Genomic DNA, 24,984 nt, shown 5'->3' with positions numbered 1-24,984 from the left:
TATAACCAATTGGATTAAATTGCCTCTAACTGGAATAGCTAACTTGGGTTTTATTTTCTTAAGAAGCCCCGTCTTTCCCCTACCGAGTATCCTTGAGCCACCCTATTGCATGGTATGGCTACCTCTTGTGGGACTCTGGGCAAGAGTAAGATGTTGTCCCTGCTAGTCTCAGATCCTATCGAACCCCAGTTATTTAAAATTCCCTGGGTTGTAAATGACAGGAGCTCCACTGAGGAAAAAAGATTAATTGGAAATTTTATTGTAAATGTGAGCCATGGAATCTTAGTGCCGAGATGTGTCTATGCCTCCAAAACCATGGATGGAAGCATTGTAGGTAACTATCAGTCAGCTAATGTTGCACAGCAAGCAAAGACTTAGTGGTTTCTGATACTCATTTCTTATTTTTCATGAAGTCTGTGGGTTGGTTGGGTTGTTCTGTTCATTTAGGCTGGGCTTGCACACTCCCAGCTGGGTTTCTTCATGTCTGTTTGGTCAGTTTGTGCATCCCATAGGGACTGGCTTCTTAAAATGACCTTGGATGGGATACCATGGCTGGGCTCCTTATCCTTCCAGCAAGCTAGCCAAGCATGTTCTCAGGGAGTGGATGGATCAAAGAGAAAAAGTGTAAATATGAAAGGCTTCTTGTAATCTAGGCTTGAAACTAGCACTCTGTTACTTTCTCCAAGTCACAAGGCCAGCCCAGATTCAAGAGATGAGATAATAGGCTCTGCCTTTTGATGGGAAGAGCTGTAAAGTCATAACTGGGAAGGGAGTGGCGTACAGGAAGGAGAGGTAAGAATTGGAGTTGGTTTTGTAATCAGCCCACTATAGTAACCCCAGGAAATCATCTCTGCTTTTCTGTGAAGGTTTACTTTATTTTTCATTCCCATATCAGTTTTTTCTCTTACCTGGTCCATATGGTAGATGACTGTTGTTACCACCTTCCTTATTTTGTGTTCACTGTTCAAGAAGATAACCAGGCTAAAACTGGAACCTCAATCAACACTATACATCCTGGAAAAGATCACAGTGGCTCATCTTGAGTCAGGTTTCACTCACTGTTCAGTAAATTTTAGTTTAGAAGACAGAGTCAGTTGATGCTTCCACTATGGCCATATGGATGGAAGGATAGTAGATAGTAGTTATCATATAAGAAAGCAGCAACCTAAATATTATTTAAATGAGCCACAAAACATAAATGGTCCAAATACGTCTTCAGTTTTATTTTTAAGAGAAATATCTTTTTGCAGGTATGACTTATGTCATGAACAAAGGAGGAAGACAGGTAGACAGGTTTGTTTGGAGATCAAGAGCATGGGTTCTAGAGTAAGATTGCCTGGGTAGATATTTCCCATCTGCCATATCCTGGCTGTGTGATATTGGGCAAATTCTTAACCTTCTTGTGATCCAGTTATCTTAAAAGTTATACTGGAAAGAAAATGTTCCTGCCTTATAAATTATGATAAGAACTTAATTAGAGAATGTATACTGTACATACAACAGTGTCCACACGTAGTAAATGCTTAATAAATGCTAGCTATTGACACTGTTATTACTACTAAAGAAAAAGTATTGAACATTGAGGATAAAAATTCAGCAGTATAGCACTTGCAATTGCTATTAACCCTCTGTGTCAGGTACATTTGTTAGGTGCTGTTAGAGATGCCTAGTTTGAAATTAACTTATATTCATCACAGGGCATCCTCACTGGAAATTCCAGATTTGTGTTTACCATTCTGATGATCAGTCATCTTTTCAAGCCTGTCTTTCTGGTTTTTGTGTTTGCTTATCAAAGATACAGAGAGTTAAGTCAAAACTCTTTGACTTAACAGAATCAAAGGTCAAAATGTCAGTGATGAAACTCTGAACCCATCAGAAGGATGGGCACCAATGACTCTGATTGAGGCTATAGTAAGTCAGAAAAGCAAGTAGTAGTTTTGAAGAAAAAAAAGTAATCTTCATCTAATTTTCCCTCAATACATACATAGAGCCCAGAAATCTAGAAGTGTTAGTGCTCATCTATCTAATAGCCCAGGCAAAAAGGAAAAGAAAAACATTTAAATATTGAAAGATTTAATATAGATAATATAAATCATACTATGTAGAGCGCAAGTATATAGGAATGTAGGAGACATCAAATCCAAACCTTATTTCAGTAAAAATAGGAAGAGCTGTTTTTCTCTTTTAATTTTTATTTCTTTATTTTTCTTTTAATTTTTAGTGTAACATAATTTTTTGAAGATTAGATTGCAAGCAATGAACTCAGTTTAAAAGTATGTGTAAGATGTTATGAAAATGTATGAAAATAGCTTCTGTTTTATTTACCACACCTACATTCTTCGTGCATATTCACATAGGAAGCAGCTAAGACTGAAAGCAACCAACTCTTTTATAATCTTATCAAAAATAGAAGCTAATAGTTGTAATGACTCACTTGTTTCCTTCTGTTTTCAACCCTTATCTTGAGACCACAGATTGCATTACAGTTTGTAAGTAATTGTACATCTTTTGTGAAGCACCTTGAAGTGTTCTGGCATGACAATGACCTGGCTGTGTTTTAGAATTCCCAAAGCTAAATTTTATGACAGAGTCCTGTCCCTTTAAAGTAACACTTCAAATTATTTTGAGAAATTGCAGCAAGACACAAGATCAGAGCTGAGCTCTTACTAAATAAAATAAATCGATTTATATGAAATTTATTTAGAGTGAAAACTAAGTAATTATTTTCTTCACTCCTAAAATACAAATTAGCATGTCATTGTAAATTCTAGGTAACATGATGTTTAGAGATTTTTTTTCTTCTCTATTATCCTTGATTGCAATTTTAATTTGTTCTGCAGAATTACATTTGAAGAGTTTGAAAACTATGAATAATGTTAGTTTGGTTGAAAGTCCAATTGATATTAAAGAAATTCCTATGACAGAAACTAGGTACAACTCAAAGTTAAAATGTGTGGTGTGGAGTGTGAAAGAGACTATTTGTTATTCCCCTAAGTCCATTTTTCATTTATTCCTTATTAATAAAGCCTCTGGTTATGTGCCATTAGGGCACATGACTGCCCCAAATCAAGGCTGCATTTCTTACCCTCCCTTTGCAGCTGGATATGGCCATGGAATCTAGTTCCGAACAACAAGACCTAAGAGGCCGTTATGTGTGACTACTAATGGACTTTCATGTGAGCGAGGAATAGACCACTATTACCCATATCCTACCACCACTCGCGATCATTGGATAAAAAGATAGTGGGAGGTGACAGTTAAGACAGTTCTTTGTCATTAGATATAAAAGTACCTTGTGCTAAGTCACTTCAGTTGTGTCCAACTCTGTGCGACCCTATGGATTGCAGCCTGCCAGGCTCCTCTGTTCATGGAATTCTTCAAGCAAGAATACCAGAGTGGGTTGCCCTCCCATAGGGGATCTTCCCAACCCAGGGATCAAACCCATGGCTCATATCTCCTGCATTGACAGGCAGGTTCTTTACCACTAGCGCCACATGGGAAGTCCCTAAGAAGGAGCTACGCTTCCGTCTGTAATCAGAAGAACAGTCTGGAGCCTTCACCAGCATACAACTGCAATAGAAACAATGTCTTTATAAGCCATCCTTGACAGTACAAAACATTTGTTTGTGCTGGTAATTACCTTTCTAGTGGAGATTATCAAGTATTATAGTCCTCACAAATAGTTCTACCTCTGTTGAAGGTGGAAAATTAAAACTGGGCTCAAGTCATAGAAAGAAAGATTTACACTATAAAAAATTTTAAGGAAGAACTTAAAGAGTGAAAAAAAAAATCCAAGTAAAAGATCTTAATTCTGTTCATATTTGAAATAGGATAAACAGTTTTATTTTGTTTTCTAGTCTCTTTCTGCTATAGACTTATATGGTTCCCCTAAATAATGCATTTACTTTTTTTTCTTTTGCTGCATAATGTGGCATGTGGGAATCTTAGTTCCCCTACCAGGGATTGAATCTGTGACCTCTGTAATGGCAGCGTGGATTCTTAACCACTGGACCACCAAGGAAGTTCTACTTCATCTAAATAAAGTTATAGAAGCCCTTTACAGAAAAAAGTATAGTATCTTGTATTCTTTTTCTCTGTCTAGTAGGCATCATGTGAAAAAACTATATTTGACTACAGATGTGAATAATTTTAGAGAAACTAAAACAAACAAAAACCTACTAGCTTACATTTTTGTTTTTGTCGTGGATATCTTAGGTAGTCAGGTAAATATATATTTAATTATCAAAGCATCCAGTTACACTATCATTTCTAAGCCATTTTACAGGTCATGAATAGGACAAAGATGTTCTCATTGCGTACTGTTATTTTGTTTAGAGCAGGTAAGATTGGCTATAATTATAGTTTTCTTTATCAAATTTAGAAGGCTGTCAACCATAACACACACTTATTCTACCAGTCATTTCAGTCAAGTCTGAAAGCCACAGGGCAAATATCACTGTATTAGCTGTCATATACACCCGGGGGACAAATACGCCTAGACAAATTCTTCATTCTCTGGGATGTGAGTAAAGAAACAAATGTGAGAAAATCTGTGCTTCCTTATGCTGATGCAAATTCTTGGCTGTTGGTCATCTTTTTAACCTAAAAAAAAAAAAAGTAATGAATTTATGCTACTTCTCTTACAATAACAGCAAATTTGATCCTAATTTTTCTGTTGTTGCTTGAAAAAGTCTCTCAGAATAGCCATATTTCTTTAAATACAGCTGATTTATGGGGAGCTAAATCTACAATTTTCCTCTGTTTTACAAATACATTGCCAAGATATGGTAACCATACCAGTATATGCTTCCTCTTTCCTGTCTTCTAACTTTGATGATGGTCTGCATATAAGCAGACTATAATCTTGAACTTTGACCAAGATGAAACATAACATGATCAATGGAGTATTTTTGCCAACACCTTAGCGTTATGACATTTATTCATTTTTTAAAATTACTTCTTCTGGTAAAGTGTGATACAAGGGAAAGGACGGTAGACTAGGAATTAGAACTAGATTGACTTTTTGCCTTGGATCTTGAAGTACCAAGTGTGAACTTGAGTACCCAGGGTGTTCGTGGGCATCATTACTTCACCTCTACCCTGAAAGGAATTAGACTAAAATGTCCCTAAGTTCCTTCTCTGAATTATAATATGCTATAATTATAATATAAAATTATAATATGCTAAAGTCATAATTTGAACAAATGTTTAAAAATACTTATTCATTTACTTGGTATACGCAACTTATGTAAACTTTCCTGGCTCTTGCTTTAAAAACTATAAACCTTAGCAATAATTGCACTTGTGGGGCAGTTTCAGTAGGAATTTAAAGTAGATCTTTATTGCTGTTTTAAGAAATACTATCCATGTTTTCTCTCTGAAATGAGTGGGTCATTTAAAATTATTTTATACTTCATGAGAATTTAAATATAGAACCTCCAATTACAAGTTATACTTGGAGTAAATTACATAATGAGTCTGCAAATTTATTACTAAAATCATATTTTTTAATTTTCTTTCTTTAAGCTCTAAATGTATATTTTCTGAATTGACTGATGCTTAAAATTTTGAAGAGGAAATTCGGAATTATAGGAATCTTTATTCAGATTATCAGAAACTACAGAAATAAAACCATTCCAAGGATGAGCCAGATGTCATCATAACTCAAAGTTTGTAGATCAGCCATTCCTATAGTCCCAAGTGTTCTCATCCTGAACCTGTGGAGTTACATTCTCAGTACCCACTCCTCTTGTTCCCACTATTAAATCTCTTCTTCCCCCTTCCCTCCTCAGCCACCTACTCTGCCTCCATACTATCGATCACTGGTGCTGCTCACTTTGACCTTTCCTCCAGCATCTGTGGATCAGGCTCAGACACATCTCAAGGGAATGCATAATCCCTGGGGCTCATGGGATCAGTGCAGTCTCTCTTGGTTGGTTTTAGCCACAGAGTATCATTCTTTGTCTTTGGAAGGTGTCAATGTTTGTTTATGTTGTATAATGAATGTGGTTAACACCTGCAGTTTCAAATTAGTACAGATTTCACCTGAAGGGAAGTGTCAGTTCCTCCTTGACCTTGAAATAAGAGCAGTTGTCTAAAAGCAAACCTAAATAAGAATTATGCCTGAGAAAGCTTATAATTCACTGAGTTTACCTCAGCATTTCATCGCCACTTTTAAAAATTCTCAGCTGATTTATATTGACTTGACAATGCTGTGGAGAAAACGCCAAATAATTTGGAAGTGAAAGCACTGTTATCAGCCACTGAGTGAGTACAGATAAGAAAGAACTGAAATTTAAGATGCACCTGGTTTATATTCAAAATAGAAGTGTTTTAGATTGATTGTCTAACAGCTGTCTTCTCTTTTCTGAGAAAATTATCAAAATGTAGAATCAGTTTCCTGATGTTAGCTGACTGATAAGGACATCGAAAAATGGTAACCTTTTGGTAACCAAAGAAGGTGGAATGTTAAAAATCAAGGGCGTTCTGAGTCATGCTTAGCTTGAAATTATAAGTTGGGCAATGATGAATACTCTAGGATAGACTAAAAATCTTGGTGATGTTGAGAAATGAAGACAAGAAAAGAAAGTTAGGTAAGCAGGAAAGCCGAAAGTGTAGACAAAACATTACTCAAAAGCATGCCTTCTGAACCAACACTGACTAGCTTTTTTCTGTTTATATAATTCCCAGATGTACCTGAAAAGTATATATTTTCCATTGGTAAATGCCATATTTTGTGTGTAACATTCATTCATAGTTAGAAATATTGTCAAGAGTTACTCATTGGTTCTTTGTGAGGAAGCCAAAGAGAAGTCAAATTTTGAGGGCTTTTCTTAAAAATGATATTGAATCCATCCTTAAAGAAGAGGATTTAAAATGCTGAAAAGATGTGGTGTTAACCTGCTAATTCCAAGTCTTGCTTACATTCTCTTTGTTAGTAAATGCCTCTATTTTGAGTCAGATAGATTTTAGCCACAGTGCTGCAGTGAATACAAATTATTTAATAACTTGCCACCAAATTCTTTAGTCAATTCATTATTTGGGATTAATGTGCTAAATGTTCATTCTATTGCTAAGTGGGTTTATTCCAATTTAACTGAGGAATTTTACAGGCAACAGACAAGGTTCATTTCAAGTGATATCTGAAACATCAAAAATCTCAAGTAATAACGAAAACTGTGTTCTAGACATCACTTGAAGGAGTAGCTGACTGGTTGCTTAAATCCTTGGATTTTACAGAATGTTAGCTGAATTGGGACTTTTCGCCTTGGGGTTCTCTCTCCGAGGTTGCTGGAGCTCTGGGATCAAATTTTTTGCTTCACTCTACCTTTACCATCAACACTAATGCTCCTCACATCTTCCTTAGTAAACTTCAGGCTCATTCTAAGTCTCTCGATCTCTAACTCTGCACGTCTTCATCTTTACCACATAGTTCCTACAAGTGGGCATAGCATTACCCTAGATTTTCTGTCATGAATTTTCCAGCGTCTTTGAATAAAGCTAGTTCTCCTTTAGGACCACATTCTTATACCTTTGCTGAGTAATATTCCATTGTAGATATAGATATATACCCATCTTCTTCATTCACTCATCTTTCAATGGACACTTAGGTTGCTTCCATGTCTTGGCTATTGTAAATTGTACTGCTATGAACATTCTGGTGCATGTACCTTTTTGAATTAGAATTTTCATTTTTTCTGGATATATGCCCAGGAATAGCATTGCTGGATCATATGGTAACTCTATTTTTAGTTTTTTAAGGAAACTCCATATTGATTTCCATAATGGCTATACCAATTTACATTCCTACCAACAGTGTAGGAGGGTTCCTTTTTCTCTACACCCTCTCCAGCATTTTTAATTTGTAAATTTTTGATGCTGGCCATTCTGACCAGTGTGAAGTAATACATTATTATAGTTTTGACTTGCATTTCTCTAATAATTAGCAATGTTGAACATCTTTTCTTGTGCCTGTTGGTCATCTATTTCAGACCTTCTTCTTCACCACCTGTTCCTTGGTAAGATATCTCTGTTAAATGTTATAAGGACACTGTGGGCGGGATCCTCTGCAAAGCCAGTTTTATCATTAAAAAGATTATAGGTTACCTTTACAGCCAGAACAAAGTATGAAAGGCATGCAAGATCCAATCTGGAATAAACATTTAGAAAGGTTTGGCTCAGAGGTTAGGGCATCTACCGGCAATGCCGGAGACCTGGGTTCAATCCCTGGGTTGGGAAGATCCCCTGGAGAAGGAAATGGCAACCCATCCAGTATTCTTGCCTGGAGAATCCCATGGAGGGAGGAGCCTGGTGGGCTACAGGCAACGGGATCACAAAAGTCGGACACGATTGAGCGACTTCACTTTCACTTTCACAGTATCTCAGGATTTAGTAAAGAGAATAATGGAATCATATCAAAGCATGAAGGAAGTTAATTGCAACCAGGATGAGGATACAGAATTCTACCTACCTCACTTTGAGGATTAAAGTTGATTTGGTGAGTAGCATTGTATCTACTACTGCCGGCAGGAATCCCTCAGAAGAAATGGAGTAGCCATCATGGTCAACAAAAGAGTCCGAAATGCAGTACTTAGATGCAATCTCAAAAACGACAGAATGATCTCTGTTCATTTCCAAGGCAAACCATTAAATATCACAGTAATCCAAGTCTATGCCCCAACTAGTAACGCTGAAGAAGCTGAAGTTGAACAGTTCTATGAAGACCTACAAGACCTTTTAGAACTAACACCCAAAAAAGATGTCCTTTTCATTATAGGGGACTGGAATGCAAAAGTAGGAAGTCAAGAAACTCCTGGAGTAACAGGCAAATTTGGCCTTGGAATATGGAATGAAGGAGGGCAAAGACTAATAGAGTTTTGCCAAGAAAATACACTGATCATAACAAACACCCTCTTCCAACAACACAAGAGAAGACTCTGCACATGGACATCACCAGATGGTCAACACTGAAATCAGATTGATTACATTATTTGCAGCTAAAGATGGAGAAGCTCTATACAGTCAGCAAAAACAAGACCAGTAGCTGACTGTGGCTCAGATCATGAACTCCTTATTACCAAATTCAGACTTAAATTGAAGAAGGTAGGGAAAACCACTAGACCATACAGGTATGACCTAAATCAAATTCCTTATGATTATTCAGTAGAAGTGAGAAATAGATTTAAGGGCCTATATCTGATAGATAGAGTGCCTGATGAACTATGGAATGAGGTTCATGACATTGTACAGGAGACAGGGATCAAGACCATCCCCATGGAAAAGAAATGCAAAAAAGCAAAATGGCTGTCTGGGGAGGCCTCACAAATAGCTATGAAAAGAAGAGAAGCGAAAAGCAAAGGAGAAAAGGAAAGATACAAACATCTGAATGCAGAGTTCCAAAGAAGAGCAAGAAGAGATAAGAAAGCCTTCTTCAGCGATCAATGCAAAGAGATAGAGGAAAACAACAGAATGGGAAAGACTAGAGATCTCTTCAAGAAAATTAGAGATACCAAGGGAACATTTCGTGCAAAGATGGGCTCGATAAAGGACAGAAATGGTATGGACCTAACAGAAGCAGAAAATATTAAGAAGAGATGGCAAGAATACACAGAAGAACTGTACAAAAAAGATCTTCACGACCCAGATAATCACGATAGTGTGATCACTGACCTAGAGCCAGACATCCTGGAATGTGAAGTCAAGTGGGCCTTAGAAAGCATTACTACAAACAAAGCTAGTGGAAGTGATGGAATTCCAGTTGAGCTATTTCAAATCCTGAAAGATGATGCTGTGAAAGTGCTGCACTCAATATGCCAGCAAATTTGGGAAACTCAGCAGTGGCCACAGGACTAGAAAAGGTCAGTTTTCATTCCAATCCCAAAGAAAGGCAATGCCAAAGAATGCTCAAACTACCTCACAATTGCACTCATCTCACACGCTAGTAAAGTAATGCTCAAAATTCTCCAAGCCAGGCTTCAGCAATATGTGAACCATGAACTTCCTGATGTTCAAGCTGGTTTTAGAAAAGGCAGAGGAACCAGAGATCAAATTGCCAACATCCGCTGGATCATGGAAAAAGCAAAAGAGTTCCAGAAAAACATGTATTTCTGCTTTATTGACTATGCCAAAGCCTTGGACTGTGTGGATCACAATAAACTGTGGAAAATTCTGAAAGAGATGGGAATACCAAACCACCTGATCTGCCTCTTGAGAAATTTGTATGCAGGTCAGGAAGCAACAGTTAGAACTGGACATGGAACAACAGACTGGTTCCAAATAGGAAAAGGAGTCTGTCAAGGCTGTATATTGTCACCCTGTTTATTTAACTTATATGAAGAGTACATCATGAGAAACGCTGGACTGGAAGAAACACAAGCTGGAATCAAGATTGCCGGGAGAAATATCAATAACCTCAGATATGCAGATGACACCACCCTTATGGCAGAAAATGAAGAGGAACTCAAAAGCCTCTTGATGAAAGTGAAAGTGGAGAGTGAAAAAGTGGGCTTAAAGCTCAACATTCAGAAAACAAAGATCATTGCATCTAGTCCCATCACTTCATGGGAAATAGATGGGGAAACAGTGGAAATAGTGTCAGACTTTATTTTTCTGGGCTCCAAAATCACTGCAGATGGTGACTACAGCCATGAAATTAAAAGACGCTTACTCTTTGGAAGGAAAGTTATGATCAACCTAGATAGCATATTCAAAAGCAGAGACATTACTTTGCCAACAAAGGTCCATCTAGTCAAGGCTATGGTTTTTCCTGTGGTCGTGTATGGGTGTGAGAGTTGGACTGTGAAGAAGGCTGAGCCCTGAAGAATTGGTGCTTTTGAACTGTGGTGTTGGAGAAGACTCTTGAGAGTCGCTTGGACTGCAAGGAGATCCAACCAGTCCATTCTGAAGGAGATCAGCCCTGGGATTTCTTTGGAAGGAATGATGCTAAGGCTGAAACTCCAGTACTTTGGCCACCTCATGAGAAGAATTGACTCATTGGAAAAGACTCTGATGCTGGGAGGGATTGGGGGCAGGAGGAGAAGGGGACGACAGAAGATGAGATGGCTGGATGGCATCACTGACTCGATAGACGTTAAGTCTGAGTGAACTCCGGGAGTTGGTGATGGACAGGGAGGCCTGGTGTGTTGTGATTCATGGGGTCGCAAAGAGTCGGACACGACTGAGCGACTGAACTGAACTGAACTGAACTGATGGGCTTCCCTGGTGACTCAGACGGTAAAGCGTCTGTCTACTATGCGGGAGACCTAGGTTCGATCCCTGGGTGGGGAAGATCCTGTGGAGAAGGAAATGGCAACCCACTCCAGTATTCTTGCCTGGAAAATCCCATGGATGGAAGAGCGTGGTAGGCTACAGTCCGTGGGGTCTCAAAGAGTCGGACATGACTGAGCAATTTCACCACCACCACCACCACTATGGGCTATTAAAACACAATTTATATTAAAAGATATAGTCCATTTGTGGTTTCAGCAAAATCACAGATACGTAGATCTCAAGTCCCATTTTCTAGGTTTAAATTTCTGATCTGTAAGTAACTGGGGCTTCCCTGGTGGCTCAGAGGTTAAAGCGTCTGCCCGCAATGAGGGAGACCTGGGTTCAATCCCTGGGTCGGGAAGATCCCCTGGAGAAGGAAATGGCAACCCACTCCAGTATTCCTGCCTGGAGAATCCCATGGATGGAGGAGCCTCGTGGGCCGCAGCCCATGGGGTGACAAAGAGTCCTACACGACTGAGCAACTTCAATTCAATTCAATTCAATTCTTAGAACTTTGATTTAATCACTTTAACGACTGAGGTGATAAATATTCATTAATTAAGTAAATGTCTTGATATTCAGAGAGGTTTTAAACTTAAACATGAATACAATGAAATAAATCAAGGTAAGATACTCTTACATTTATATTAGAACATGTTATACAGTAAATAGGAAAATGTATATATTTGTTACCTAATCTGAGAGATTACATATGTGACTTCCATTTGAAATATGCGTTGGTTTAGACATGAGATGTAAGTGGAAAAGCATAATAAAATTTGAATAATTTAAAAAATCAGTTTTGCAATGTCAAAGGACAATAGGACAATTGTGACTCATATTTTTTGCAGACATAATTTATTAGACATATGAGTTATGTAAGAGCTGAGGAAGATCTTTCTTGTTATGGTTATAAGTGTGTCTGATCAGGTATCTGAAATGCTTATCAAAAATAAAATTTATTAAATATATAATTAAAAATGTGAGATAAAATGTAATTAACTATTTAAAAGATTTTAAGTATTTAAAGTACTTAAGCAGATTTTATGTGATTTTAAACTGTTCAACATGAATTAGTTGAACATTAAACAAAAGAACATATAAAACTGTTTTTTTTTATTTATATAACAATTAGTAGATTTTTAAGTGGTAGATTTGGATGTTGATCTCAAAGGCTTAAGAAAACATTGAGTTAAAAAAGTTTTGAATGTTAATTTGAAACCTAAATAGCCCTTTCTGAATGCAAACTAAAACACCCATCATAAAACTTAACATTGTACATTTTCCTTTCCCTGATTTGCTTTTCTGCTGTCAGAGTATCGTAAAGAGCTTTCTGCTCTGCCCCAAATACTTTTTCTTCGAAGGCCAGTTGAAGTTCTGCATCTTCAGAATATCTTCCTTAAAATCCAGCTATCAATGAATTTCCCTGATGTTGGGTTACATACCTACTTGTAACCCAGTCTCAATCAAATGAGGATGCTTTATCATGCTCACTTATCCTGGGATGGGTGAGAAATATGTCACATTATTATTATTATTTTTTCATTTGAAGTATAGTTAATGGACTATACTGTGCCTGCAGTCCACAGGGTTGCAGAGAGTCAGACACAACTGGGCAACTGAACAGCAACAACAATAGTTAATTTACAACGTTGTTTTAGATTCAAGTGTACAGCAAAGTAATTTGGTTTTATATATGTAATATGTATGTACATATATTCTTTTTCAGATCCTTTTCCTTATAGATTATTATATTGAATATCATTCCCTATTTTATAGAGTAGGTCCTTGATGTTTACCTATTTTATATATAGTAGCACAACTCATTATGTTGAGCCTCATTTTTACCATGGCTCCTTGGACAGTCTTTAGAATCCACACTGGGACTCTCATATTAACGTTCTGAGTCTCGGTTTCCTCTTCTGTAAAACAAGGGTACTGAAGTTAGACTGGGGCGAGGGAAACCTCAGAAGATTCTTTTCAGCTCAAAACATACTTTGACATAACACAGTTATTAGATATTTCTCTTCTCCATTCTAATGTGGATTTTATGGAGCCGAAGTTCATTCTTACTTGATTCTAATGACTACAGCTAAGGTATAGAAGCAGAGAAGTGGGGAAGAAATTTTTATTTTCTTTTGATTTCAGGCAAATCCACTTTCTTTTAATCCATCTGACATGGATCATATCTTAGATCTTAAAATACTTTTATTAAGATAGCATTGAAAGAATTCAAGTCATGATCTTCAATATTAAAACACCCTTGTTTAAAATATGTCTTTGTGGTTGGCTTATCTGCTATTTTAAAAGCACTATGATGCTTAACTATTCCAGCTGCTAAATAGGACAGGTGTGGAATGATCCTCAGAACAGTTGTCTAAAAATAGAACTTGAGCCTGGAATATCTTCTCTGGCATAACTGTAAGCAATCATCACTATAATTAATGTAAATGAACACCATTTTATTCATGAATTTTAATGTAACACAGAAAGATTTCATTGTTCACAAAAATTGGGTTAACTCTTTGAGATTAGAAGCTAGAGTCTTACAATATAGGGAGAATTGTTTAGCCTCCTCCAAAAAGGATAAGGCATAAAATATTGCATGCCAGAGGATGTCCATTTGGTATTTTTCCTATGAACTTCTTTATGTAAGCGGCATAATAAGATTAACTTTCTTGGACTTCAAGAAATGTGTGTGTGCTGAGTCACGTCAGTCATGTCCGACTCTTTGTGACCCCGTGGACTGGGGCCCGCTGGCTCCTCTGTCCATAGAATTCTCCAGGCAAGAATACTGGAGAGGGTTATCATGCCCTCCTCCAGAGGAGCTGTCTGACTCAGGGATCAAACCAGTGTCTCCCGTGTCTCCTGCATCGGCAGGTGGGTTCTTTACGACTAGCATCACCTGGGAAGCCCCATGTAAACATACTTCACTATTATAACAACTTGAATGTATCTATTTAACCAATCCCTTCTTTGTGGACACTTAGGTTGCATCCAGTCTTTATTATCAACCATTGTGCATTTTAACAAACGCTGCAATTTTACAAACACTGAATACTTACTGTATATAAAGCCCTATTGTAAAGATTATTAGAAAAGCTAGAAGTATTTTTTTTGCTATCAAGGAACTTACAACCTAATAAGTATAGTTGGCTAACAGTTCATCACCTCTATGTACGAATCCAGCCAGCATCACTCCTACCCAGAAATGCTTTTTCCTGTCTCGATATCACCACTTTGTTTAAAAATTCCTAGTGTCTTTTTGTTTGTTGTTTAGTCGTTAAGTTGTGTCTGATTCTTGGGATGCCATGGACTGTAGCCCACCTAGCTCCTCTGTTTTTCTGTTTACATAGATACAGAAAACACCGCGCCTTTTTTTTTTTTTTTTTGGTCCCTTTCTACCTCTTCTTTATGTTTGGTACTCTGCTGCTGCTGCTGCTGCGGCTGCTAAGTCGCTTCAGTCATGTCCGACTCTGTGCGACCCCAAAGATCACAGCCCACCAGGCTCCCCTGTCCCTGGGATTCTCCAGGCAAGAACACTGGAGTGGGTTGCCATTTCCTTCTCCAATGCACGAAAGTGAAGAGTGAAAGTGAAGTCGCTCAGTCGTGCCTGACTCTTAGTGACCCCATGGACTGCAGTCCACCAGGCTCCTCTGTCCATGGGATTTTCCAGGCAAGAGTACTGGAGTGGGGTGCCACTGCCTTCTCCTTGGTACTCTAGGAAAGGTAAAACTTTACCTCTACCTTTCTTAGATTTCCAGCTGGAAATCTTCAACTAAAAGATGGATTAGTAAGAGAAAATTATTTTGATGTGTGCAGCCCACATCATGGGGGATAAACCTAAACCAAAAATAACTCTAAGTGGTGGCTTAGAATTCCAGCTTATACAGCATCTTCAACCAAGAATAAGACACTGTAGAGTAATGACAGAAGAAAGGGAAGTAGTTTTAGGCTTCCAAGGGCATAGACTGTGGGAAGGTAAATACGTGGGAGCAGACTAATAGAACAAGGTTTGTTTGCAGATTCCTCTGGTGCCTTCTCTGGGCTACTAAAAAATGTCTTCTTTCCTCCTGGTACAGGGAGGGCACCTTTGTCTCCTGTTTTCAAGAACGGAGAGTCAAAGCGTCTGTCTTACATCTGCAATTTCTAAGTGCCTTTAATTCAAAATAGTCAATATGCCAAAATGGAATATTTTGGGGTGACACATCCTGGTTTCCTTCAGTACCACAGTATTTGCACACCAGTGAAAGGATTGTGGAGGAGCTGTGAGCTTCACCATCCTTGGCATTATAGACCAAGAAGAGAAGAAAATTGGAGGTATAAATACCATTGCAATATTTAGTTAGCACGTGAACTGCAGACATAGCTATGATTAAAAACACTGTGGGCCAAATATAGGCCAAATGCAGGTAAATATGATAAAATAATTAATAATAGGCTATTGATAATATTTCAAATTTGCACAATAGTTTATTTGTAATGTATGGATGTGAGAGTTGGACTATAAAGAAAGCTGAGCACGGAAGAATTGATGCTTTTGAACTGTGGTGTTGGAGAAGACTCTTGAGAGTCCCTTGGACTGCAAGGAGATCCAACCAGTCCATCCTAAAGGAGATCAGTCCTGGGTGTTCATTGGAAGGACTGATGCTGAGGTTGAAACTCCAATACTTTGGTCACCTGATGCGAAGAACAGACTCGTTTGAAAAGACCCTGATGCGGGGAAAGATTGAAGGCAGGAAGAGAAGGGGATGATAGAGGATGAGATGGTTGGATGGCATCACCGACTTGATGGACATGAGTTTGGGTAAACTCTGGGAGTTGGTGCTGGACAGGGAGGCCTGGTGTGCTGCAGTCCATGGGGTTGCAAAGAGTTGGACACGACTGAGAGACTGAACTGAACTGAACCAGGGATGGAACCCATGCCTCCTACAGTGGAAGTGTGGAGTCCTAACCACTGGACCACCAGGGAATAATTCCCTATAGCTGTAGTTTTCATAAACTAAAGTTAAAATGAACTTTAAGGTTTTAAAATTATAGAATTTTAGTACTAGAAGGAAATTGACGGTTTGATCAACTGGTTCTAAAAGTTCTCTGGGTCTTGGATCCACTTAATAATCTGATAAAAGCTACATTTCCTCTCTTTAGAAAGATAAAATCCATGGTATAATTTTGGTATTCTGAATCAAATTCATGTCCCTCTAGAACAGTGCTTTTTTAATTTTTAAATAACTTTGTTGAGATATAATTTAAATACTATAACATTTACCCATCCAGCATGCAATTTAATTTAATGTATTTACAGAGTTGTACAACCTTCACCACAACCTAATTTTAGAACCTTTGCATCACCCTAAAGGGACCCTTTCCATCAGTCCCTTTACAGTTATTCCCCATTATTATCCCCAGCCCTCAGCAACTACTATGATAATTTCTGTCTCTCTAGGGAAAAGATTAAATTTTTTCCACTTCTATCCTTAATAAGAAGTATGTTTGACATCCAACTCATAGATGTACGTGAAGGCACAACAAAATTTGCATAAACAATACTCTTATTCTTTTCAATATACTCTGATATATTCCACTCTATTATAAAAATTAATTTTATGACCCACTAGTAAATCCTGACCCCCCTCCCCAGCTTGAAAGACTCTGTCCTAGTGGGTCTACCCTAAGAAAAGATAAAGCCAAATTAAGCCCTGAAGCATACAGCTTCCTTATTTAACAGCTGAAGAAACAGGCCCAGAAATGGGACTTGCTCAAGACACAATTAGGATTAGAATTAATTTCTCTTTTGTTTTAGGGCATTACATTACTTGTTCTACTTCCAATTTCCGTGACCTGAGGGCAAAAAGTTGCTAAATGGCCAGAAGAAAAACTAATTCACGTGTTATAGTTTAGGACAGAAGAAAAGAAAAACTAGATTCATCCACGGAGGATGGGGAAGCATAGATGGAGGAACAAGTGTAAGGTTGCTCAGGACCACAAGAGGAAAGCCCGCCTGTCGCAAGGTGACCAAAAGCTTGCCCTGGAGGCCACAGCCTGGGCCTAATTGCCCTGCATCTTGTTCAGGTTATTAGAGTTGAAGTCAAGCAGCCTTTTCCTTTGAGATGTCTCCCGTGGCTCCATTGCCCAAGAGGTTCTGGCATGAGCAAAGGTGTTTATAATCTTTAGCAGTGACTCTGCAGCCCAAGCAGAAGCACCTTCATTTGCTTTCTGCAGCACCTGTGGCCTGTCACCCCATCTGCATTCGGGGCACGTGCCTACAAGTGCATCGTCATTCTTGTTTGCTTTGCTGCAAGTGGAAATGTTAGTGGAAATGCTGCATATGCAGTGTGATGCCTGTGGAACCTATTGCCTGTGTTTCATATTTTGGGTAACAGGTAGCAAATTGGAGGGTGATATTTGGTGTCAGTGTTAAGAATTCAGATGTTGAACAATTAATCACCAAGATAATTGATGATAACCATGAAGAAAGGTACAGAGCCCCTTGAGTTACCTGACTAGGCCTGATGACAGAATCCAATATTTTATCATTCTATTTTCAAGATGAGAGTGCTTTACATTTGTAAAGGGGCCCAAGACACCTTCTCCTGAGCTCTACACATGGCTGTGAAATACACTGGGTAATTTTCAGGGCACCTATCAGCCTCTTTGGTAGGCAGATGGATGATTAAACATTTCTTCAACCAAGCCAGTTATGGAAAGGAGTCATAAAGAATGAAGATTCTATTTCAGATTCCAATGTTAGAACTTCTTAGAACTCCTTAGCTCCAGGAATGCAGCTCAGGGTAAACTAGAGATTGTGTGTATATTTTTGTCGGCAGGAAGAACCAGATACACATGAACTAAATGCAATCTGGCTTGAGCAGAGTGTGAAGGAATTTTGGGAAAGAAAAAACTAATGGATACAAGGTTTTTGGAGAGAACTGAGAAAACCCGGCAATACATCTAGTAAGATAGAAGAGAATGAAAACCTGAGTCAGAAGAATTAAAAGTAGAGACATGTGAGAAGAGAATGCAAAAATCTACCTCAAGGTGAGGCAAGCATGGTACTTCATGATATGTGAGCATCTGCACATCAAGAAGTGGATGACAATCTGGAACATCTTGGAAAGAAGGAGTAGGCATACTCCTGAGAATAATGATGAATCAATGCTTGGCTCTTGAGAAATGAGAGCAGAAGAATGTGACCTGGATGAGAGGAAACAAAAGAAAAGAATATGGGACAAAGAATGGAATACTAACCTGGGAAGAATTATGATTCATTCAGGAGGGCCTTAACTATTCGGTGAAAATTAACCTTTAGAGTGAAAAATAGATGCTGTGATTCCTTGAATGTGGCTCTCTGCAGATTTGATGTGGCTTGTCTTTCCTGTAACAGTTGGTATGGACGTCTAAAAAGAGTTATTGAGCCTATTTATTGGAAAAGGAATAGGTTCGGAAGCATATTTGGTCAAGAAGTTTCTAGAAAAAAAATCGATGGACTTTAGGTATAGGAAAATTTTCATTCACCCTTTCCAGTTAAGTTTTGTGACTTCAGGTGACTGAGGAGAATTTAAAAGGTAAAGACTAGCTATGGGATCTCGGAGAAGGCAATGGCACCCCACTCCAGTACTCTTGCCTGGAAAATCCCATGGATGGAGGAGCCTGGTGGGCCACAGTCCATGGGGTCGCTAAGAGTCAGACAAGACTCAGCGACTTCACTTTCACTTTTCACTTTCTTGCATTGGAGAAGGAAATGGCAACCCACTCCAGTGTTCTTGCCTGGAGAACCCCAGGGACGGGGGAGCCTGGTGGGCTGCCTTCTATGGGGTCGCACAGAGTCGGACACGACTGAAGCGAATTAGCAGCAGCAGCTATGGGATCTAAGGATGGGATTTACTTCTCTACAGCCTGGTTGCAAATAATAGCAGGATATACTTTTGGCCATAGGTAGGGAACATCTTATTAGAATAAAGAAGCAGGCATTTGCCTAGTCTAGAGTTCTGTGAACTAAATATGCAGGAGATGGAGAGAAGATGAAGAGAAAGCACCCAGCCCTCTGGGGAATCACTGGTTGATGTTGAAAGAAGATGGTGGGACCTTCTCGGGTTTTGACAAGTGACAGTTGGCAGGGCGCCAGAAATAACCCTTAGGGCCTTAGACATCCATCCCTTGTGTGATTTGAGTCTAGATGGCAACAATGTGAACAAAGGGAGCCTAAGACCATACTCAGCAAGTGTGAGTTCAGATGCAGCAGTGTACTATGCCAAAGCATCAAGTGGAAAAGTGCAGTGGCAGAGGGGAAGGGAGCAGAGATGATGTGCGAAAAGAAGCTGTGTATCTAGGAGGGGACCCTTTTACCTGCTCCTGTAAGCAAACTGCAAAATAGGAGAGAGGATGAAGAAAAACTGTTTCTCCTTGCTCTTCAAGTAGAGTTGAGTCCATGTGGGGAGATGGATATAATGAATAATGCATTCCTGCTGCAGATCCTAAAATTGTCGCAGAGAAAACATATGGTGGTGATGGGGGTTTCAGCTAGCCAGTCATCTGCCTGGATCTTTCTCTAAAGTTAACCAAGTTCTTTTCTGGTCTTATTGCGAATTATATTCACCAGAAAGTCATTTCTGTAAGTCAGCTGTACCATTTCTCATCCAGTGTGGATGATCTAATGGCTTCAGGCCATTTGAACAGTATTTTCAAATCTGGAGGGCCACAAGAGTAACACCTGGCTGTAGCTCGACCAAAATGTAAATAAAATGTATGCCTGTTAGTCAATTGACTAAAATAATAAAGATCATCTGAAATGTTATTTTCCCTCTTGAGTAACTGTTCTCCAGTTTGTCATTCAGATAGCTTCTGGAGTCTGTGCCCTCCTCCCTGCTCCCTTTCCCTTCCAATGGAGAAAGACTTTTGATTTCCATTCAACATTACATGATATGCAGAGAAGGTACTGCAAGAAAGGAAAATGTATGTGCAACACGTGGCTTTTCAAAATAGTGTATTAATAAGGTGAGGAAGTAAGAGGCCAGTTTGGCTTAGTTGACTGTAGCACTGATTCAGTGAGGGAAGTAGTGGGAAATAACCGTGGGGAGAGAGTTGGCAGGCAGATTGTGAAAGCCTTGAGTGCCAGCTTACATTGTTTGAATCTTATATTCAAAGTATTGGAAGTCTGGAAATGCTTGAGTGGCAAGTATCAAGATGAGAGTGATTTTTAGGAGTATGAATTGGGTTGCCATGGCTACGGTAAACAGCTAAGGGGGTTGGGAAGATACTAATAGCAGGGAAAGCAACAGAATAATATAATAGTGCAAGTTTGAGCTGAAGGAGGCCTGAACTAGACTGATGATAGTGGTGGTGAAAAAGAGATAGAAAAGAGAGATTATGCAAAAGAATTTTCAGGGTTTGGTAAGGGAGAAAGAGGAAAGTCAGATTCTGCTGGAATTCAGAGTTCAGGTGGCCAGGATAATAAAAGAGAAGAAGAAAAATGAAATTATTGACATATGACGTCCTGGTGCTGGCAGGAAATCCAACTGTGGAAGTACAGGAAGTAATCTGAGATAAGAGAATGCAGACAAGGTCAGAAGTTGGAGGTAGAAATACAGATATTAAAGTCATTTTCACCGAGTTCATAGCTGGAGCTACAAGAATATGAGTTCTAACTAAAACATTCATGCTGTTAGAACTATTTTTGCTAAATATTTTTCCTCCAGAAAATATGGCTTAAGGTAGGTTTTTCATGCCTTTGTCAGTGAGAGTTCCATGGTAGGCAACAGAATCTAGCCTGTTTAAGAAGAAAGGTGTTTGGCTATTAAGAGGTTTGTGAAATCGTTGTAGAGGAGGGAGTGAAGAAAGAGCTTCTAGGGTGAACTTCCAGTAAGGACTCCGCAATTTCATTCCAGACCTGGGCATCGGGGTGAGATGCTGCAGTCTGCTTCCAGCAGGGAAGGAGAAGTCTCAGTTCAGGAGGTTCCATCACTGCTGCTGAGCACAGGGCGTGCTGCATCTGTCACAGACTTGCCTTTCTCTTGATGAGTGTTTATGAATCATTTAAAGGGACCAGGTGTCATTTCTAAACAGAACCAGCAGCTTCTTGATGCTGGAAGGGAGATGGGCTTAATGCTGAGGAAGGTAATCCACAATATCCAACACAGCGTTTTAGACCATTTTACAGGAAATATCTAGAGTTGAACTTTGGATTTGCAGGATTCTTTTTTAATCAGATGAATGAGACTGCAAGCCTGATTTTTCGGTAGGCACAATGTCATGTTCTTCATTGTCTTTTGTTTTCAGCATGTTCTACACATAGCTACTAGTTCAGACATAACAGTAAGAGCTAAGATTCTGAGGCTGTGTTTAGGCTCTGTGGGAAAGCATGCCCAGTCCATGGGGTCGGAAAGAGTCAGACACAACTGAGCAACTGAACAACAACAACAAATTGATTAATAATGTCTGCCCAGGGCTGGGGAGGGGACAATGGTACCTTTTATTTGCCATCTCCATACTAGGTCATTGCTTCACTAATGATAAATTTACTAGTTTGTGACTGTAGGTTACTGTTCCTACATGTTAGAACACATGTCAACTCCAATATTTTGGTGACTGGAAATGTTTTCTACTAATAGAATGCTTACTAAGTCCTACATATCCTTGCTTTCAAACTGTGGTGCTGGAGAAGACTTTTGAGAGTCCCTGGACTGCAAGAAGATGAAACCAGTCAATCCTAAAGGAAATCAACCTTGAATATTCATTGGAAGGACTGATGCTGAAGCTAAAGCTCCAATACTTTGGCCATCTGATGCGAAGAGCCAACTCATTGGAAAAGACCCTGATGCTGGGGTCAAGATAGAAGGCAGGAGGAGAAGGGGATAACAGAGGATGAAATGTTTGGGTGGCATCACTGACTCAATGGACATGAATTTGAGCAAGCTCTGGGAGATGGTGAAGGACAGGGAAGCCTGGTGTGCCACAGTCCTTGGGGTCACAAAGAGTCAGAAATGACTGAGTGACTGAACAAAAATATATCCTTAGTGTACAATGTACTTGAACTATTCTGTTTTTTAACTCTAGTTTATCCAGTAGTTTCTCTCTGCTTCCTCTAAGATTCATCTACTGATTTTACCCCACCCTTTTTCCAAACTCTTGCCTCTGAAAGGTCAGGCCCCTCAGTCTGTACTGTGTGGGTAAGAAAAAATGACATCAGGGCCACACAGTGTGATATGATTTTGGAAAAGGCAACACCTTAGCAACTCCCAGCTTCCAAGAACAGAAGAATCACAAGCCTTAGGGAATACATTCTTCTGCTGCTTCCCAAAGAGGTTTTTTACTTTCAAGGACCTGATGAATTCAATCTTAATTTTTCTGAATGTCTCTCCCTGCCCTGCTATTCTCATGCTTCAAGGTCACCTGCTTTTTGATGCTTAATTGATGACAGCCTCCTTTCCCCACTCTCTGTACTCTCAAATTACTTGATATGTACACCGTCTGTTGTTGCAAAAATCAAATGACATTTTAGTTGTTTACGTATATGTTATACTTTCAGCCTGAGCTACTCAAAGGCAGAGGCTGTCTTCTTAAAACCAGCACTTATTAAGTTTTATGTATATTATCTCCTTCAGTTCTAACAATAAACCTATGAGGAAATGAGGCTCATAGGGGTTAAATATCATGCCCCACTGTAAATACCTGGCAGAAACAAGATTTGAAACTAGGTCGTGTTTTATATGTATACCTAGCATGTATATGCAGAGGATGTCAGTAAATACCCATCAGATGAGCCAGTAGTTAAATGAATAAGCTGTACGCTACAAACCACAAGGAAGCCATTTTTGGCCACCAGCTGAAAACAAGTCCTTTCAGTTATTCTTACAGCTCTCAGCATGCCGCAGACTTTAATTCAAACCAGACCTTAATACCTAGAAGAAGGATGTATCAAAACTAGATTACTGGAAACAAAGCAGCTGATCATCTTAAGGTCATCTACTGAGTCTGGCCTTCCCAATAAGGGAAGCATCTCATCATAATGCTTCTTTACAGATTCAATTTAAAATGTTAATACCACCGTGTCAGAAACAAAGTCAGAAGTCATGAAGAAAAGCTGGACTAAAAGAAGCCTTCCTTCCATTCTATAAATTGAGCTGCTTTGTTATGCTCTGTGTTCAGATGAGAGAGTTTCTAAGTAAAACCTAGGGAACATGAACAACCATCAGAACAACTCCACCATGTTTGTAGAGTCATCACTGATTGCCAGGGTTTTGCTCCTGCTTTCTTCCTGTGTCCCCAAAGAGTTCCTTGCTCTGATTTTAATAAATAAAGATATTGCCCAATTAGATTGGTTTTAGATCTAACAATTTTGTCTGTTGGCATAATCTGCAAACAGCAGCCAGGTGTGTGAATTATCTTTTGGCTTTCCTTTTCTGCTGTGAAGTGAGTTTTTCCATTGCTAGGTCTTCTTCCATATTTGCTATCCACCGAGGTGGAGGCTGGGAGTGGCGGTGTGCTTCCAGGGTGCTGCATTGGGAATGCTGGACTCTGTTCCCCTGGGTTCATGAGCTCACCCTGTTTCCATGTGTCACCACACATGTGTTGGATCCTGATGGAAAAATAGTCAGGTTTGAGTGGAAATAGCAGGGAGTGGGACAGCTGCATTTCAAAGCTTTTCATTTCCTTTTCCTCTGCGTCCAGCATATGGCTTTAATGGAGTTGCTGAGTGTATAGTTCTGTATAGTTTCCCCCTTCAATTAGTTTTCTCTTTTGCTTCTGCGCTAACACCCCCTCCACCCCCCGCCAACGTTAAAAGCAGAAGCACATTCTCAGCTGTCTCTTGGGAAGATGAGTTTTATTTTGATTAAAAACAATTTAAAAATTAAGCTCTCTTAGAAATTCTGCTCATGTGAAAAATAGGACTATTTTTTAATGTGATCATACACTGTAAGATTTTTTTTCCCCTATATCTTTCCTGGAGGGGGTTGGGAGAGGTCTGGGATAGATCTTGGTTCTTTGGTAGTAGCAATGGAGATTTGTTATCTGGTCCTAATTTTGCCTCTAACTAAATGACTATTTCAGACATGACAGTTAAACTTTTTGGTCTGTAGAAGGCTAAGTGGATGATCTATAAAATCCCTTCTGGATTAAAAAAATAAAAAGATTCTGGGATTATATCTATCTAGTTTTTGGCTAGTTTGTTTCATTTTTGGTTTCCCAGAATTAGAGTGAAATAAAAGAATGAAGTATAAAGTGTGAACAGAAATATTTTCATTCAATAAGGATATTCTGCCATAAACACATTCTTCATTGATTTATCGTTCTGTGGATTTTCTGTGAATTAAATTCTTCAAAATTACATGTGGTTCACAACACAGAGCAATTGGAATATAATTAGTCCTTTGAATGACTTTCAGAGTGACCATTAAATCATCTCTGGAGGTTTATTAGTTTACTGAAACCAGGGTCTTAGTGTCTTATTAAGAAGAAATAGAATATTTACTTTAGGAAGAAACTTCCTGGAATGGATTAGCCCAGAAATTTGTGCTCAGGATTTTAGCTTCCAGTTCCCTCCTCCCCAACTTTGTTTCTGGCCCTGATTAACCACTTAAATGTCAATAATCGCTTCATCTTTCTAGGTCATAGATTGCCCAGCTAATGAACAGCTAATGTATTGTTTCAGAATTATCTAGAACTTAAGGGCTAGCAGGTTAATTTCTGTTACGTATTTTGAGATTTTGACAAAAAGTG

The sequence above is a fragment of the Bos indicus x Bos taurus genome, chromosome 7 (genome assembly GCF_003369695.1).
Source record: "Bos indicus x Bos taurus breed Angus x Brahman F1 hybrid chromosome 7, Bos_hybrid_MaternalHap_v2.0, whole genome shotgun sequence".
NCBI classification, from domain to species: Eukaryota; Metazoa; Chordata; class Mammalia; order Artiodactyla; family Bovidae; genus Bos; species Bos indicus x Bos taurus.
The sequence above is the reverse complement of the archived record's forward strand: the minus strand, read 5'-3'. Positions refer to the sequence as shown.